The 13,763-nt window shown below is 40.0% G+C and overlaps 1 protein-coding gene across 1 annotated transcript in view; it reads left to right on the forward strand.

Annotated features, from left to right (window-relative positions):
• The first annotated feature begins 6,687 nt into the window (after positions 1-6,687).
• Positions 6,688-13,763, forward strand: part of gnb1a (guanine nucleotide binding protein (G protein), beta polypeptide 1a) — a 47,556-nt gene continuing 40,480 nt past the window's right edge. The window contains exon 1 of the mRNA XM_079382199.1: positions 6,688-7,040. The gene's annotated coding sequence lies outside the window, so the exon portion shown is untranslated. The remainder of the gene's footprint in view (positions 7,041-13,763) is intronic.

A 13,763-nucleotide genomic window follows, 5' to 3' on the forward strand; every position in this document is an offset into this window, starting at 1 on the left:
AGTTTGAAGTATTACAGAGGGTGGGGCTTGACATTTATAATAGCCAGCCACCAGGGGGCAATCGAAATGTTTTGGCCTCACTTTTCAGGATGTGTTCGGCACACTTGGGATTTCTGCGTTGAAAGAAACTTCTTGTGAATTACTACACCTTATGCATCAGAGAAACATGTGCGCAGCCATCTTTAGAATTTTGTCTTTGAACTTCCGTTTTTGCGGTAGTTCATCACTGTTGAAGAGTAATTAGCTAGTGAAGTGGATTTACTTATTGTAGAATTAACGAAAATGACCATGTCCTTAATTTGTAATGTTCGAAGCAGATGTCATAAAATGCCAGTAGACCGGGAAGATTTTAAAATGAGGGGTTCATTCATGAATACTTACGACCTTACCTTCATGCTGTGGAAATACGAACCGGAAGAAAAAAGACAATGAGCACAGCACTTAAGAGGGGCGGGGCTATATAAGGTCTGTAGCTCCTTAGATGAATCTCGCCTTACTTTTGAAGTAGATGAGAGTACTCGGCGGAGGAGTAAAGTAAGTGCAGACAAGATGGACAATTCTACTCCTTGTTACAAGTATGGTAGAACCATCACTTCTACCACAAAAGACTGCTTTGTAAGTAATCTTCCTGATTTATCTCAATTCCTCAGCATATCCAACAGCGCAGAAAAACTTGATGATGTAACAGAGACTATGGACTCTCTCTTTTCTAGCACTTTAGATACAGTTGCTCCTTTACGCTTAAGGAAGATCAAAGAAAACAGTCTGACTCCGTGGTATAATGAGCACTCGCACCCTAAAGAGAGCAGCCCGGAAAATGGAGCGCAGCTGGAGGAAAACAAAACTAGAGGAGTTTCGTATAGCTTGGCGGGAAAGTACCCTATCCTACAGAAAAGCATTAAAAACTGCTAGATCTGATTATCGTCTCTTCTAGAAGAAAACAAACATAACCCCCGTTATTTATTCAATACAGTGGCTAAATTAACGAAGAATAAAGCATCAACAGGTGTTGGCATTCCCAAAGAGCACAGCAGTAATGACTTTATGAACTACTTTACTTCCAAGATCGATACTATCAGAGATAAAATTGTAATCATGCAGCCGTCAGCTACAATATCACATCAGATGCACTATAGATCCCCTGAGGAACAATTCCACTCATTCTCTACTATAGGAGAGGAGAGTTAGACCCTATTCAATCTAAACTACTAAAAGAGCTGCTTCCAGAAGTCATAGATCCTCTTTTGGCTATTATTAATTTGTTATTGTCATTAGGATATGTCCCCAAAACCTTCAAATTGGCTGTAATTACACCTCTCATTAAAAAACCATAACTTGACCCCAAGGATCTAGTTAATTACAGACCGATCTCAAATCTCCCTTTTCTGTCAAAGATACTAGAAAAGGTAGTATCCTCACAATTATATTCCTTCTTAGAGAACAATAGTATTTGTGAGGAATTCCAGTCAGGATTTAGACCGTATCATAGTACTGAGACTGCTCTCATTAGAGTTACAAATGACCTGCTTCTATCATCTGATCGTGGTTGTATCTCTTTATTAGTTCTACTGGATCTTAGCGCTGCGTTCAACACTATCGACCACAACATTCTTTTAAATAGACTAGAACACTTTGTTGGCATTAGTGGAAGTGCATTAGCATGGTTCAAATCATACTTATCTGACTGTCATCAGTTCGTAGCAGTGAATGAAGAGGTATCATATCGATCACAAGTGCAGTATGGAGTACCTCAAGGCTCAGTACTAGGGCCGTTACTTTTCACGCTTTACATGTTACCCTTGAGAGATATTATCAGGAGACATGGTGTTAGCTTTCACTGTTATGCTGATGATGCTCAGCTCTATATTTCTTCGCGGCCTGGTGAAACACACCAAATTGAGAAACTAATGGAATGCATAGTCGACATAAAAAACTGGATGACGAGTAACTTCTTAATGCTAAATTCAGAAAAAACAGAGGTGTTAATTATCAGACCTAAAAACCCCACAAGTAATAACCTAGAACACTATCTAACACTTGACGGCTGACCTGTCGATTCTTCTTCATCAGTTAGGAACCTAGGTGTGCTGTTTGATAGCAATCTTTCATTTGAAAGCCATGTTTCTAGCATCTGTAAAACTGTGTTTTTCCATCTCAAAAACATATTTAAATTGCGACCTATGCTCTCAACGTCAAATGCAGAAATACTAATTCATGCGTTTATGACCTCAAGGTTAGACTATTTTAATGCTTTATTGGGTGGTTGTTCTGCACGCTTGATCAACAAACTACAGCTGGTCCAAAATGCAGCAGCTAGAGTCCTTACTAGAACCAGGAAGTATGACCATATTAGCCCGGTTCTGTCAACACTGCACTGGCTCCCTATCAAACATCGTATAGATTTTAAAATCTTGTTAATTACTTATAAAGCCCTGAATGGCTTAGCTCCTCAGTACTTGAGTGAGCTCTTATCACATTATAGTCCTCCACGTCTGCTGCGTTCTCAAAACTCTGGCCGTTTGATAATACCTAGAATATCAAAATTGACTGCGGGTGGCAGATCCTTTTCCTATTTAGCACCCAAACTCTGGAACAATCTACCTAACACTGTTCTGGAAGCAGACACACTCAGTCAGTTTAAATCTAGATTAAAGACACATTTCTTTAACCTGGTTTACACATAACACTAATACACTTCTATTATTCAAATCCATTAAAGCATTGTTAGGCTGCATTAATTAGATCAACCGGAACCGGGAACGCTCCTCATAACACATGATGTACTCGTTACATCGTAAGAAGAATGGCATCTACGCTAATATTTGTCTGTTTCTTTCTTATTCTGTTTCTCAGTCCGTGTCCGGATCAGATGGTGGATTGGCGCCGGGAGATGATGTCTCCCTGATCGTCGGTGGAGGCCGGACACCTGGATGAGCCCCAGGGACATATCCCCAGTGAAGACCTCGACTTAAATACAATAAAAATAAAAATAAAAGAAAAGAAAATAGCAAAAAATATAATAAAATACCTAACTTCATAATACTATTATTGTTAGAAATTGCAACAATATAAAATAGAAATAAATACATTTATACATTTAAAATTTTAATTAAAACAATAAGTAAACAATAAATAAACAATAATCTCCTGGTCAGAGGAGAACTGGCCCCCCGACTGAGTCTGGTTTCTCCCAAGGTTTTTTTCTCCATTCTGTCTCAGAGGGAGTTTTGTTCCTTGCCGCTGTCGCCTCTGGCTTGCTCAGCTGGGGACACTTAATTTCTAGTGATTATCGTCAATTTGATTTCACAGATACTATTTAAACTAAACTGTTAAGTGCTTTGACACAATCTGTATTGTTAAAAGCACTATATAAATAAAGGTGAGTTCACTTGACTTGACAATTCTTACTCTTTGGGGATCAGCTACTTACTAGATCAAAGATGGATATTGTGTGAGTCACACTTATGTAATTTGTTCCTAATAAATTGAATGCAACTCAAAATCAGTTGCTTTTATATGAAAATAAAGTTCATGTACATCACACCCAGTTATTTAATTTTTATGACAACAATTACACACAGAGATCGCATTGTTGTCGTGTTTGGGAATATTCACACATAATTTAAACACAAAATCACATGATATCAGATATAAAAAACAAACATTTTAGAAGAGAGTGCAACATCAAAGTTTTGAACCAATTAGCATTAAGCTGTGTCTTCAGCGAGTCGTTTCCCATCGTGCTTTTGGTCAGCGCACTCAGCACTCAACTGCACGGCTGAGTCACTGTTGTGAAAGATTTTTGGCATACGTCAGCATGATATCAGAGCAAGTAGGATGCCACTCGGAAAACTACGAAATCTGGGCTGCGTTCAGACCCGACAAAACGGTGCAAAACGTTTATTAAATGGAAACGGTGATGCATTGAACACCCTGTTCTGATGACGCAAGAGTTGCAACTACGGCAGCTGAGAAGATCATTCTTTGTATTCTTTTTGAAGAATTTTCAGAGCCTAATGAAATCGGTGTAAATACGTGTTTAATGCTGCAAAATACACTTGATGTTACAGTCACTGCCCTTGCCATCCAGAATAAAAGAGAACATCCCAATCGAGTGAAGGATTTGTGGAAACTGTGGTTCCTAATTATTGGGATCCAACATTTGCCTCGCATTCCGAAAAGACAAACATTTCAGGTGAAGGATAATCCACTTCTTACCTCCGAGATTGTGTTATGATCTATATGACCTTATTATTTGTATTGTGAGTATTAGGCTTATCATTATTGCTGATCACTGCTGTTGTGGTATGATATTGTAAAATTTACCATTATATAATCAGAGGAGCGTAGAAAGGTTTATGAAAGTGTCACTCCAAAATACAACAGCAAAATATATAAATATGTATAGTATTTTTATGTTACATTAATCAGTGTCTAGCACACCTTCCTGAGGAAAGGATATGGACCAGAAGACATTGCAATTACTACATATTTAGACAGACTTGACGAAGTTCCAGATTTATATTGCCTTTAAATGTAAATAAACATGTGCAAACAATATACTTGCTCTTGTGAATTTATTTTGATGTTAATTACATTTTTACTTAGCATATCAACATGATGATGATGAATTTGTATGTTACTATAAAACTCTGATGACAAACTTGTCTTCTAATATCTTCAATTGTTTTGTATACCGAGCTGCAGCAGACACATTTGTACATGACTTCACTTGTCTCTTTAATAGCGCGTGGTTTATATACACGTTGCTGCTGATTGGGCTGACATTTTTGACACACCCACCAAACGAGAAAACATATCTCAAACCCTGTTGCACACCGTTTCCAGGAAACCGTAGCAAAACGTTGGGCACCGGTGTGAGCCTGAACGTGCCCTTAAACTAGCAGGCTGTTAGCTGGTCTTTTGTTGCACAATTTGCAATGTATTTGTGGGCTGTAAACTGAGGACAGCTCTAGTCAGGGGTAGGACACCAAAAACCGGGACTGTCCCCAGAAAACAGGGACGTCTGGTCACACTAAAATTTGCTGCACCTTCTTCCAAAAATTTCCAAATTGTTCTGTTTTATCTTAAAGGGATAGTTCACCCAAAAATAAAACTTCTGTCATTAATTACTCACTTTCATGTCGTTCCAAACCTGTAATGACAGAACGCGTTGTTTACAGTGAGAGGCGCCTTTCTAAAGTTGTTTTCTGATGGCAGTGAGTGTTTTGTGCGCTGCTTATGCGCCCAGGGCGCTTCGTGTTTTTGCAGGAGCGCTCTCAGCACCTGAAGTTGGAAAAAAAATAAAAACTCTGAGCGGAAAAAAGCACGACGTCATTCGCGTTTTTTTTCCATTGTCCAATCGAATGAACGGAGAGGTGGGCCTTCTGTTGTAGCGACAAAAGTTTACCTTTGCTTAGAAAGTCCAGAGACTGCAATGATGGAGGAGAAGGTTTTGGTGTCTGTCGCGGGTTACCCGGAGGTGTATTTTAAGGTTTCTGCTAATATGACAGTTTAATTAACAGCAAAAGCCAAAGATTTGAGAGCGCTCGCACTATAATTCTTTGATTAGACTGACAGGACAGCTGATTTGATGGTTGCCTAGCAACATAAAACATGCAGTGTTTTCAGTCAAGCGTTCGGTGTGATCGGGGCCTAAAGGTCATTGCACACTGAGTCTGAAATTTTTGCGTGCGTTTTTCCGTTTTTTCGTATTCGTCATCCTTTTCTATCAAAATGCATGCTACAGATGGGAAAACGCAGAAAATTGAACCTGATCCGATTTTTTTTTTTTTTATGACGGACGAAAGTTTCGGAGGCAGTGTGATTGACACAACGTTTATTTTTTAACGTGTGAAAATTTCATACTTAAGGTCATTGTACACTGAGTCCGAAAATGTCGTCTGAAATTTTCGCACGTTAAAAAAAAAACGACCTCACGTTATGTCAATCACGTGTACACACTGCCTCCGAAATTTTCGACTGTCATAAGAAAATTCGGTACAGGGTTGATTTTTGGCGTTTTTCGCATCCTTGGCAAGCATTTTGAGAGGTGTTTTGACAGTTCAGACTATACAAGCGAACGCCAACATCCAGACTGCCAGGTTCATCCACTTCGTCTCGCAGCACAAGCGCTGTGTATAGATCCTGGCACACTGAGTTCACAGAAATTGGTGGTCTTCTTTTTAATAACTCAGTGTGCAATGGCCTTTAGACCTTCGCTCATCTTCAAAACACCAATTAAGATATTTTTGATGAAATCCAAGAGCTCTCTGACCCTCCATAGACAAGAAGATACCATGATCAAGCCACAAAAATAATCCACCTGATATCAGTGGTTCAACCCAATTTTACAAGCTACAAGAATACTTTTTGTGCGTTTTTTCTGGTCTCAATGGGTTTTTCCATCGTTTTTCAGTTTTAATTACTCTTAATTAGATCTAGATGACCACCATAACATGTATTCTTCTTATTATTATTCTCATTGTTTTATGGCAGATCGCAGATTTATCACCATAACATGTCTGTAAACACGATGATTAATATTACAAATTGTCCATTACACTTTCAGGAATAAATCTATAAAAGCAATCCAGTTTATTCTAACCATAGACGCTGAGTCCTACACCCAGCGAAACAAGATTTGGCGCCAAACCGGTCGAATCCGTTGCGTGGTGACGCAGGCGCAGCGTGGGGTTTCCCAGCCCGGAGAGCAGGGTCACCGCGCCCATCTCTGCTGTCTGATGCCGGAGCGAGCGCCTGACAGACCGAGAGCAGGAGAACGACGAGCGTGGGACCTACAAGAAAGGCTACTTCGGACCGAGCGTTGTGTTGACCGCATTTACCACGAGGCACGTGCGTGAAGCTCGCGTTATTTGGGCCAGAATCAGCGCGGTTGACGCTGTCGCGGCTGCGGTTCGGGGAGTGCCGCTCTCCGCTGACTGACTGACGGACTGTCTGCAGGTCGGGCAGCTGTGGATCTCTCCTCGCTGTTTACAGTAAATGATAGATACACAACGAACTGTCCCGACAGAACACAGGTCAGTGTTAATCGGCCGCTTTCTCTTTAATGCTCGCCTGATTGGCTTCATTTGGCTGTTCTGGGGTCCGGTGGGGTGGGGGCCTCTGCTGGACTCCACACAAGCGTCTATAATCGTGCACTTATGCTCGCTTTTACAATACGTGCAGCAAATATCAAAATTGAACCATTCCTAGGTCACTTAAGTGGTTTAGTATGTTAACTTCCTCAAATCACGGTCATGTGGCAGAGCTGTGCTGTTAGCTGGTTAATATTCGCGATGATCGATGCTAATGCTGTCAGGTGATTCCTGCTAACGCTAAAAACTGTAAGGAGAGCCGTGTCTTTGGCATGAAGCTGCTGAAACGGGCTCATCTGGACACCGAGTAACGTTTGGCCTTGTTGACGAATATAAATCCGTGTTTTTGAGCCTGCACTGGTGCATATATGACTGCTCATGATGATGATGATGATGAAATTGACAGTGAAGATGGAGGATAAAGCCAAACTACCTCCCCCACTTCACTTCATCATGGAGTCGCTCAGTTTGTGCTTTTAACTATCATCTGTCTCCCAGTAAAGCGTCGAAGAGGCGCTGGACTCCGGTGTTATTTCGGTGGCGGATGTGATTCGATCGGGTGTGTGTGTGTGAGTGAGACTGAAGCCTTTGATCGGTTTGAACTGTGAGCCTGTGCTTTTAACGACCTTAAACGCCGGTTAATGGGCTTTTCTCGATCTCTTTAACTCGTTTGTGTTGTGTATGAGTGATTTACTGCGTTCGTGGAGGAAATCTGAACGAGGAAGAGCAGCTCCAGTGTGTTTCATCACAGAATACACTCATGTTGGTGTGATTGTATGTAACGCGGTGTGTGTTTAAAGCGCTTCTGCTGTCTTTGGCTCATGATGTTGTGCTGAAACATGTACGCGGGAGCGCGCTTGTGTGTGTGTGTCGGCAGTGTGTTCATGTAATGAATGAGTGTGTGTGTGTGTTCACGGCCTACAGCTGCTGCAGCCAACAAGATGGCGACTGATGAAGACACAGCCCTGCCTCACACACTCACCCCATCACGCATGCTCTCATATACTGCTGAAAACATGACATATGCGCTCAAATTGCATCTGTTATTATACAGCCGATGCTCAAAAATCACTTCTGAAACATTTATGCACTCCCTTTCAAATAATGTTTATATAAGTCCTGGAGGGTCACCGTCCTGCAGAGTTTTGCTCCAGCCTGCCTGCATTCAGATTGGAGCTGGATCCTCATATAAATTAATCAGTCTTAATACTGATTGACTTAATACTTAATGAAGCTGTTATGGAAATATTTCTTTAACTTAGTATATTAATCAATATCTTTCACACCACTAAATCTGCCTGTATTATAAAGACAATATATAGACAAAAGGTTTCTGATGCCTTTTCTTTGCTGGTTGTGCGCACACACACAAAAAGTACATCTTGGACAGGATAATCTGTTTCACAAACAAATGTTTTCTCCTATCAGCTGCTGCTTTTTAATGAGTCTTTTAAACGAGTTTTCTGATTGAATCAGTTGTAAAATTAAAGCTTGTTCACACCAAAGCGAATATTCGGTCCAATAAACATTTTAATTCGAATCAACAGCTGTTGTTTTGTCTGTTCAGACTGAGACAAGTCCATGAGACTTTTTATTTTTTTATGTATTTTTACTTTTTACTCTTTGACTTTTTTTCTGACAAGCGGGTTCAAAACAGAAAGTTGGTAAGAAAGGAAATCCGCTGTATTTGTGCTTTTCTGTAAGTGCCACCTACTGTCAGAAAGTGAATTTGCATGTTCATTTAGCATGTCTGCCATTGTTTTTTACACGTTACGCACAGAATCTTCATGCCACGTACAAAAGAGCCGATGATTGAATCTGGAATAATGGCAGAATAATAAACAGAGGGGAAAAAAAGACAATTAACACTCAATTTATAGCAAAAAATGGCATTAATTCAATCTTAAATGGATAAATAAAAATAACTTCTTACTCTACCACCTGTGTGACATCATTAATCAACGTGGTTGAACAGCGAATTTGCGACAGCATTGTTTCGTGAAACAGTCGTGACTAGCTATTTGGTTTAACGATGCATTGTACTATGCTAGTTACATCCTTGTACAGGAAACGCACCCCAGAATGTTACATGCCTAAAATACCTCTTGTCTGTTTCGTTCGCCACCCGTGACTCTTCCCTTAAGTGCTTATGAAATATTGTGGCTAGCAATAAGGGTTCAGGACTCTCAGCTCTGTTTAACATATTTGACATTTTGTATCAATTGTTCAAAAACCCCCCAGAAAAATGTCAGACGTCTGCAGATTTAATTTGAACCTGCACATCCGTCATATTTAGGATTTGATCACATGAGGCTGCTGTAAGGTGGGCTGCGCTTTCTTGCATGTAGTCTTATGTAACAAAATGTCAGCATCAGAATGAAATAAACAGCCCTGCACACATTCACAGGACCCTGACCTCATGAAAGACAGCAAACAAAACACTCAGAAAACCGTTTTATTCATAATTCCCAAACCATCTAAAATTCTCCCTGTGATGTTGATTCATATCACTGGTCCACAGGAAGTATGCCGGATGTGGCGTGAAGTTTCTGAGACGCTGTGCAGGAACTGCAGAGAAGGGTCCTGCTTGCTGCCTTACGCCCATGTTTAGCAGAAACAAGTGCATAAAGTGCATGAGCTGCTTAAAGGCTCAAAAGCGCTGAATGCAGGCTACACAAGCTCAGGTTCACGCGTTGCTGCGTTCTGTAGTGTGTGCAGCTCAGAACCCAGTGCAGGTGCATGCTGCATTCTCAGCACAGCCGCAAGGGGCTTCCAGAGGGGTTTGGCTTAAATGTCTTTTTTTTATGGTATTTTTCTCTTTTTCTGTCTTGATGAAACGGCAGTCTGAAATGAATCTTGCTGAGCATCTTGCCTGAATAAGAGTACGTTGAGTTTAATGTCGGTAGCAGTTGAATGTAGCCATTGGCTTGTTATTAAGGACGATGCGGTTCATTGGTCGTGTGCTTGTTTCTGCATTCGAATACTTGCGCAAAGTATCTTTTCTGCCTTTAGTAATCTGTAATCGAAATAGAAGTAATCTGAATCAGCTCAAGTGTGCTTTTCATACTCACTGATACTCGTTGATACCTCTGTGTTAGCTTTAAAATGTTCAAATTGGCATTTACAAAACACATGAAGATGCAGAAAGTACGTGAAGCCTGTGAACATTTGTCGCTTTTGTTGTAATGCATTTTTTTTTTCTTGATCTCTTTATATCCCACTTCATGTTTTCAGCCGCTGCTCTGAATAGGATTAAATTGTTCCCATCTGTACATAAAGGCTTTTAGGATTATGGGTTTGGTCAGTGATCGTGCTGATTTGCCTCGTGTCTGTTTTATCCAGCTGTCTCCACAGTTGACATGCCCTCTCAACATATTTGATCTCTGATAATGCTTAAAGTTCGTGCCACTGCATGCTGTCGTATACTGTAACTGTGGCTCTCATGGCATATTGTTGTTTGATGTGTCCGTATTTGTAGTTGTTACGTAATCTGTATGAATGACCAGGTCATAGCGCATCGGCTCATATTTGCGTTCTGAAGGGAGCAAAATCAAAGCAGCCAGCTCACGTTCATCTAAAGCAGGGGTGACCAGCACTGCTCCTGTATATTTGAGCTCCAAAACCAATCGAGCACAATCTGGCCCACCTGATTAGGGTGTTCAGGAGGATACGGTTGGGCGATGTCTACCAAATTGGCATCGGACAATGTCTACAGTGAAACATTGCAATGGACGATGACATCGGGGTGTTGTGCCCGAATAGTGAATCTGTATTTGGAAAGGCACACAATACTGCGTTCTACTGAGCCATTAAAGTAGTGCTGGGTGGTATGGCCAAAAAAATTATATCACAGTATTTTTCAAAATCATACCTGTTTCACGGTATATGACGGTATTTTATTTTTTTTTCAAGCATGACCGGGTGTCAACCATATTTTCTACTTATTGACAGAGGAAATACTGCAGTAGATTGACTTAGAATTTTTTTTTCATTTTACCTGAAGATATTGTTTGTCATTTAGGCTTTCTATAAAAAAAGAAGAAAAGAAAAACTAAAAATAATTCTGATAAGATAACAATACTATTACGAATTCTACTACTAATAACAATATAAAACACACTAAGGATTAATGAGCTGGGTTCATGAATATTAATCACGCTGTCTGCGTTCGCTTGAATTGATTTGCTGAAATCAAAACAGGGATGATAATAGGTGAGCACCATCCAATGAGGTTGTCGTTTGTGCATTAGCCCCGCCCACTACCAGAGAACCCAGCAGTTCTTAAAAGCTGAAGAACTCCAAAGAAACTCAGATATTTTGACAGAAAAATACAATAAAGAATAGCGTTCTGTCAGTGTGTTCAGCAAGTAAAAATACTAGGGGTCGACCGATTATCGGCCTGGCCGATTATTGGCACCGATATTAAGCATTTTTATGATAATCGGCATCGGTCATTTTCAAAACCGATGTGCCGATAAAATTATTTAATTTTGAAACGCGCTATTTGGCTCTGATGCAGCCTGTCGGAACTCACCACTCTGTGGCCTAGAGCAGTCTCCGCCCACCACGCATCTGATTTGTTGAGAGTCAGGAGTCCGACCAATCAACGTGGAAGACTAAAGGCGCACTCACACCGAAAGCGCTTGCTAACTGGTGCTGCTTCATCACGCATCAGTTCTCTCTCAAAGGCAGCAGCAGACGTTGCTCAAGTTGCAATAAATTACAATCCACTACACTGAAGTTGTAAAAACCTCAATATTATCTATTTATGGTTTCCGAGATGGGGGAAACGCAGGGGGAATCGCGGAATCCAGTCATATAAATAGCATTTACTGTATAACGCGGAGTCATGGAATTAGTCAAAGTTTGGATGAATTAATCAAAAGTAGGTCAGTACACTTAAATCGACTCATGATATGGACTATCTGTAAACATTAAGCTGCAAAAAGACTATTTAAATATGAATTCTGCATGTTCGGCGTGTCTCTGTATATGTGAATGGCACAGACGCGCGGTTTTGACACACACACACACACACACACACTGAAGTGCGCGACGCTCACGGTGTATTCCGCATCTGCCATGTCACTAAATGAGGACATAAATACATGAACATCATCCCCAGAACTGCTCTGAGAGTTACTTCATGAGCATTTGACTGTTTCGTTTGAGTAAAACGATCGTCATATCATAAATAGGCTACAGAAACTTAAGAGGTCCTCATGGCAACCCGTCAAAATAAAAGTTCGGTTTATTTACTAATGCTACTACAATTATTACAACTTTTGTTTAAAAGAACAATCACACAATACGCTATTTCTTAAATGTTTTAATTTTAATAGTAAACATTTGTTTGACAAAAAATAGTTTAACTCTCATTTGATTAAAAGATCAATTAAATTAATGTTTTATGCCTTCATTTGCACTGCTCTGTAAATGAAAACTAATGGAAATTACTGTCACATAGGCCAAGACTAAGATACTGTCACATAGGCCAAGATTAAGATACTGTCACATAGGCCAAGATTAAGATACTGTCACATAGGCCAAGACTAAGATACTGTCACATAGGCCAAGACTAAGATACTGTCACATAGGCCAAGACTAAGATACTGTCACATAGGCCAAGATTAAGATACTGTCACATAGGCCAAGATTAAGATACTGTCACATAGGCCAAGACTAAGATACTGTCACATAGGCCAAGACTAAGATACTGTCACATAGGCCAAGACTAAGATACTGTCACATAGGCCAAGATTAAAATACTGTCACATAGGCCAAGATTATGATGACGGAAATTGGGACATTTCAATAGGCTATTGAACCAAGTGAGCCTATAACAGGCTATTAGTGTTATAGTTTCATTAAAATTGTTGCGGTCTTCTTCACAACTTCTACAATGGAGCTATGAAGACAATTAAATTATTTACACGTATTATATACATTGCACTTTTTAAATTAATCAACTGATGTGCATTAGATGATGAATTGAATAGTCCCCTCTTGTAGGTTATGATTTAGTCAACCGAAAATAATTAATGAAGAATTATGAGAGGTTATGCTATTACACGTACATTTCTAACATGTAAATTATTGAAGCCAAATACTTACATTTTCCCAAGCTGTTTAGCTGTAGTATTTAGTATTCATAGGCTTAATCATGAAGCATACAGTGGCCCCACTTTTAACTCTCTCTTTATATATTACCCTTATTGTAGATGGATGCATGGGGGAAGACAAGAGTAAGAAGTGCAACCAACACTAGGGAAGGCCGTTTTTGTCAGAGCCCTTGTAATTCTTAATTTTGACATTCATTTTCATTTTTACACCAGACATACATATCGGTTCAATATATCGGTTATCGGTCTACTTGGTCTGTAATAATCGGTATCGGCATCGGCCCTGAAAAACACATATCGGTCGACCCCTAAAAAATACATCTGTGCTAATCTTATACTTAGCCTCCAACTCACACACTGGCAAGTCAAATCTGAGAATTTATTAGACATGGGCTAATATAAGATATAATTTAGTCGCCCTGAGTAATGATTTAGTCGCAATATGAGAGTGATTTACTCACTCCTTTAAACTGGCATGTAACCTAATGTAGTTTAACAAAAATGTTTTCTAAAATGATTACAGACGTGTGTGTGTGTGTGTGTG

The sequence above is a fragment of the Barbus barbus genome, assembly GCF_936440315.1.
Source record: "Barbus barbus genome assembly, chromosome: 28".
NCBI classification, from domain to species: Eukaryota; Metazoa; Chordata; class Actinopteri; order Cypriniformes; family Cyprinidae; genus Barbus; species Barbus barbus.